Source organism: Chenopodium album, chromosome 8, assembly GCF_948465745.1.
Source record: "Chenopodium album chromosome 8, dcCheAlbu1.1, whole genome shotgun sequence".
In the NCBI taxonomy this organism is placed as follows: Eukaryota; Viridiplantae; Streptophyta; class Magnoliopsida; order Caryophyllales; family Amaranthaceae; genus Chenopodium; species Chenopodium album.
Window position 1 is genome coordinate 10947317 of NC_137841.1, and position 6752 is coordinate 10954068.

Below are 6752 nucleotides of genomic sequence, written 5' to 3' on the forward strand. Positions count from 1 at the left end.
CTTGTCCACACAACTTTAGCTGTAAATCAGTAGTCAAACCACTCTCAAACTTCCTAGACTTTGCCTTCTCCAAAGAGACGGACTCTTCAGCAAAACAAAACAGCTCAATAAACTTGGTATAGTACTCAGTCATTGAAATTTCCTCCATTATGAGGTTTAAGAACTCCTCAGCCTTCTGCTTTTATGAGAATCTAGGGTAAAACTTGTCTCTCACCTTCTCTTGGAACTTAGTCCAATTGAATCCAAGTAACACTCTAATAGTTCTCTCATTTTGCTACCACCAAAGATCAACTTCACCTCTCAAGTAATAAGTAGCACAACCCACCTTAGAATTTTCTAGGCATCCAACTACCCCGAACAGTTTCTCAATCTCCCTTAACCGGTTTTCTAATATAGTATGGTCAGGATCTCCTTGATAGGTTTCTGGTTTGCTTTGGGCCACCTTCTTGAAAAGCTCACCCTGAGCATCCACATTGTTGGTTGAATTCCTAGCCAATTGTCTCACTAATTCATTCAAATCGTTTCCATCATTACCAGAATTATTCCCCCCTGCCATTTTGCTTCTCTTGAATCAAGATCAAGGGTTTATATTAGAAATGGCTTTGGTTAGCTCTCAAGGCATACACTCGTCTATTACTTAAAACCCTTGAAACATTCACAATAAAATTTGAAGCTAACAAATTGGGATAGAAAAAGCTAAAAAAATCCTTGAATTTGTAGCTTTGTCAATCAGTTATTGATTGCTAATCAACCATGCATTTAATAAAGCATCACATCAACAATAAAAAAGTAATTCCCATAGATCCCCATAGCTTACATATAATTTATTGGAATTAGCTTGCTTGGAATTTTTGGCTAATGAGAAGGTGATGTGAAATGGAAGATTTTATTTGAAGAATTAAATTAATTATTTATCGATATAAATAATTTAACAAAGAAATAAGTAGGATTTTTATTAATTAAAATAAACTAGAATTACCAAAATAATATTAAGTTCTAGAAACTTGTGTACTACATAAGCTCACTGACTCACTATGGTCATGCCACTTATTAATTCAAAACTTAAATAATAGAAATAAACTATAACTAAATTTGATTATCTAAAACGAGAAAACTATAAAATCTAATCCTTTTAGACGTTATCTCTCTTGTCAGTGGATTGTTTGTAGCTTTCAGGATCGAATTTAAAATCATCTGTCTCTTTCATAGGTTCAGGTGTTTCAGGTTCGGGTTCTACTTGTACAAACTCTCCCTCTTCTTCCTCATCAAATGAAATATCTATAACAATCGGAGTTGGAGTTGGATTTGGATTTGATATATCCATAAGTGAACTATCTTCCTATTGTTATTCCCCATTTTCTAGTTGATTTCCCCCTGAAGAAGAAGAACTCTGGGACTGATGACTAGGCGGAGGATTATTCTCTACTGGATTGTTATAATAATAATCAGGGTATGGAAGGTGCAAATGTTGACAATGTGCTTTTTCAACCCTAACGAGGTAATTAGTTAGGAATGCATATTATGGATACCATTGACCATACTAATCTTTGGATTTGTGGTAGTTTGGGATGTCTCCTGGAAGATAAAAGTCAGAACATCTTTCTTTGACAGCAAGATAAGGAGGCTCTTCTGTGAGACAATGAACAATCATTGTTGAAATGCAGTTATATATGGGTGTCATAAATCCTGTCTCGTAAGACATTACTCATATAGAAACAAAAATATCGGATCCTTTCTACGTAATCATAGGGGTGTTCATTATGTTTCTTAACGAGTGTGCCCAAGTGGGTGAATTTGCTAGGTAAGATTGACATCCTGTAAAGGAAAAGACTTAGATTAGAATTCCTTTTCCAAAAAAAAAGAAAAAAAAATAAATAATACATTTCTCGCATGAATTAGGTTCAATGTTCAATCAAACAGTTTTAATCATTCCTAATCACCTAATTACATGCTCACAAGTAATCCATAAACATGATTAAACATCACAACCTAAATATTAATGCATACAAAAACATGATTATTTCTAACTTATATGCCCAATTTCATTCCTACCCAATCTCACCAACATGCTTTTCAAAAGCTATTAACACATAATACTTACCTTAATCCATGCTTTCTTGCAAATTGAAAAAACTAAAAATATTTTTTACTCCTTTTTAATTAAATTTTCAAAATTAAATAAGAAAGAAGGCAAAAATTTGGACCTCCCTAAAAAAAAAAATTCTGGACCTTCCCTCTTAAAAAAAATTTGGACCATTTAAATAAAAATAAAAAAAAAATTCGGCCCCAAAAAAAAAATCAAACCTTATTAAAATAATAAAAGAAGAAAATTTCGGTTTTAAAGTTAATCAGTAAATATTTAATCTTCCCAAAATAAAATAATTAGAATAAAATAAAGTAAAATAAAAATTAATTCTCTAGAAGCTTTACCAATAAATAAGTACTTGGCCAAGTTAAAAATTAAAACACTTTAAAACACGTTTTTAGCTTTAGTGGCATTAAAATCTCAACCTAAGCTCCCAGATAACACTTTGTAACACCCTAGAAATTCCTTCCTTTTAAAATACATGTTTTGCCCAGTTTAAAACTTTAAATAGGAATATCTAAGACATTTATATTACCGCCACCTTGAAAACGGCTAAGGAAACTATCAAAAACAAATAGCGGAAGACTAATTTCAAAACAATTCAAAACAAGTCAACTTGAAAAGTCAGTAAACAGAAGTACAGTCAAACCAAAGTCAAACAAAGTATAATAAAATCAACCTACAACTTGGAACCATTGTAGGCCCTTATTAAAAACAAAACCAAATTCAAAACCTTTCGTAAGTCATGCATAATAGTAAAGTCATAAATAAATAAAGCAATAACACATTCATATACTTATAGAAACTAGCATGATTCGCTCTTCACTCATGCCCATTCATGAATATGCTTCATTAACTAAAAAGCTTATCTCTACTTGTTTCCACTACACTCCATTGAAAATAGTGAAAATGGATCATCATAGGGCCAAGATAAAGACAAGGAAAACAAACACACAAAACACAAAATCAGCAAAGCTGAGTACATAAGCGTAATTAACACACTAGCATACAATTTCCTATTAACACACAACTTACCTCGTTGCACCTGTTCTTCAAGCATACAACATTCAATAAAACTTCTCACTAGACCACTACATAATTTATATAATATTGACTACGCATCGAACGGGTTTCCCCTCTAACCTCCCCCAAGTAAATTGAGGTTATTGACACGGGAGCTAACCGTTCCAGCATCAATAACCACACATAGGTGGAGGAATTCCTGCGCATAATAATAATAAAAGGAATGTACAGCGTCCTGTACTCCAGTAGAAGTTATGGTTAAATATAAAACCCTATAACTCCCCCCATGGGTTCATACTCAAGGTATATACGTTCCAAGAGTTTTGGTGCATAATCTCTTTCATTTTACTTTATTTACAAATTATTAAACTTGGTGATGACTCTCAAACCATAATCATTAAATCAACAATAATTATTCAAACAATCAAATATACTAATTTAAATTCTTGAATAATAAGTGACCACATAATATTTAATGTTGAATCCTTTTTAATTCTACCTCGATGCCAATGACACCTTAAACGCATAAATCACCACAAGTCCTATCCCTCGGTGTTAAAAACACCTTAAGTGCACGAAGTCATTAACATACAATTTATTCCTCGAGTGCATAGACATTTATATAGCTCTTTCCTCATGCTCATAGCAACAATAAAAATTATATGAACCAGAATAAAATTCCTTTTCAATATTCCAAACCAAATTCAACATTTAGTTTAATTAAACATGCTCTTTAACATGCCATAAATAAATATGTGGTTCATAAATAATATTCTAAACTATTATTTTCCATTCATTAATCCATCACAAATAAATCATGCTTCATAATCCAATCACCAATAACATCCAAATCATAATTTCCATTCCAAACCTAGCATGATACTACTTGAAATTAATCAAACACATTTAGCATGCTACTACCTCACCATAATTATGCTAAGTACGCGAACGTACCTTGTATACGATCTTAAAATTGCCACGACTAATAAAAATCGCTCACGTCAAAATCTCCTACAATTTAAAATCATAGAAGAGTATTAAAATCCACTCTACACAAATTTCCAACAACATATACTATTATAAAACCCCTCATTATTTAATTAAAATAAGCTGAAATTATAATTAAAACATCATACATAAATCCTAATTAATGGGTAATTAAAATTCCTTAAGGAAACTTGATTTTAAATGCTCTACCAAAAAATCCAGCACTATATTTTAATTAAAACTTGTTGTAATTAAACCTTTAAATACTTTAATAAAAACTCTAAACCATTATACATCATAACCCTTCAATAATTTACAAATAAAGAACCTAGGGTTTCAAAAATTGGGGCTTTTTAATTAAAAACATAATCTTAAAATTAATTAACATACAGCTCATAATTAAACATCAAAAATCAAATCCCAAAACTCATAATTAATATTTAGATCTAGGGACTAAATTGATTTTTAAAACAAAGTTTCAAAATTTTTTTTTATTCAAAAACCATGGCAGTCGACAGCCACTAGGCTGATGCCGGGGCCAGTGGGTGCCTGCTGCCAGTGGCTGGCGGAAACCGCTGCTGGTGGTCGACCAGTGGTGGTGAAGGGGGAGCCGAAAGGAAGAAAAAGGGGAAGGGGAAAAAGAGAAAGAAAAAGAAAGAAAAATAAGGAGAAAGGAGAAAGAAGTTTACCTTCGGTTTTCTCCACACAAGGCATACATTGATTTGCCTCTTGTGTTGAAAATTTATACCCCTTCTCTAGAAACCCTTTTTCCCTAACTTTCCTCTTTTAATTTTCCTAATCCCATCCCTAATAAAACTTTACTAAAATAAAACTTTCCTTAAATTAAACCCCAACTTAATTAAATTAATTAATTTAATAAACTTTCCTTTTATAAATATTCCTAAACTTATTTAAAATAAATAATTAAAATGCTTCAAATAAAACAATTCAGTTTAATTAAATACTTCTCAATTAAAATACGTATAAAAATACGAGGTATTACAACAAGCTTGTCGCCATGCTTGATTGTTGTCGCATAGTGACAAACTTTGTCGCTCGCGACTGGGATTGTTTTATTCCAATTCAAATTCTGATTAGTTTCTATCGATTCCGGACTATTTTGTCACAATTAGTGGTCGTATTTCCCCGTTTTCAATCGTCAACAACCATCTAATTCTATTCTCTCTCTCTAAGAGCTAGAAGCTTATTCTTTCTCCCTCTTTCTAAACCTTCTACACCCTTTTACAAAATTCCGCGTTCACAAGTTCTAGATACACCTAGCCAAATTCGAAGTTGCCTTCGCCCTAGACGTGAAAGAAAGAGACACGAGGCATCCAAGTAAGTAATTTAATTACTTTGTTATTCTTTTGATATAGAAAGCATGTTAATATTATATTAATTCCTAGTATCATGTTAGGATGTTATTTATTGCTTTCTAGTGTCATGCATAGGTTGCTTCCTATTCTTTCTAATACCATGTTAGTATCATGTTAGGAATAAAAATCTTGTTAGTATCATGCCTAGGATCTTGCTATTATTATGCTTTGATGAGAATATTATTATGATGATGATGATTTGTCGTATTATGTTGCTTTATCATTATTATTATTATTGCTTGATCACACCTTTTATGCATGTTTAAAGGGAATTTGTACTTGTAATCACGCTTAATAAGATAATTAATAATCTTGTTTACGCTAATATGATTATAATTCAAGTGATCGCCAATAATAGATTTGTTTGTGCATTAATATTCAACCAACATAGATTAAACAGTTTGAGGATTAACCTATCGATTGTACGTTAGTCAGAAAGCGCACATGAATATGAGAAGAATAAAGTAGAGGCCTATTTTTAGGGCAGGTTCAATCTCTTTTAGGTTGGATTTGTACCTTCATCCCCGAATATACAGTTATGGTTCTAGACCACTATGGAGTAAACGATCTCATGGATCGGAAGGGGTGTAATCTTCACCCTGTGAACAGTTTACAAGTTCCCAAAATTTGTTGGCGACTCTTTTACTCTAGCTTCCTTCCCTTTGGACGCCACCATGCTTAAGTGTATGATCATAGTGGGGCTCAAGTGTGGGATGCTTGAAATATTCCCTACAGTTTTTTGGCGACTCCACTGGGGAGGATTTCTATTTTAATTCCTAAAAATTTTGGCAATAATTAAGAATGAGTGGATGAGACACGAAAAGTTTTCAGTATTCATGTGCATAATTTTGATTAACATTATTGACATATGCATAAAAAAGGTCCGCATTGGATAGACCATCCATAATGCGTCAAAAACATAGGACTTTTACATGTAGGAAATTTGAAAAATATCTTTCACAACTAGGATCGAAAAAAAGCTACGAAAAATCGGAAAATTCAAAGAACAGAAAGTTGTTGAGGCATGTAGGAACCGGCGCTGAGAAAACAGAGTCAATAAAATGCGATGGCTCTGTCGTTGCGCGACACCAATGTCGTTTGGCGACAGAGCTATCTTTTGGCGACAAGCTCTGTTGTCTCACGCCATGTTCTTACAATACCGGGCCATAAATCTACCTTCTTTGTTTCGACCGATTCTAGTAATGTTCGCTCGATTCTACTTCCTGATTGAGTTTTTCTCACTTTTCTGAACCCATATGTGTTCTACATATGTCCATAAC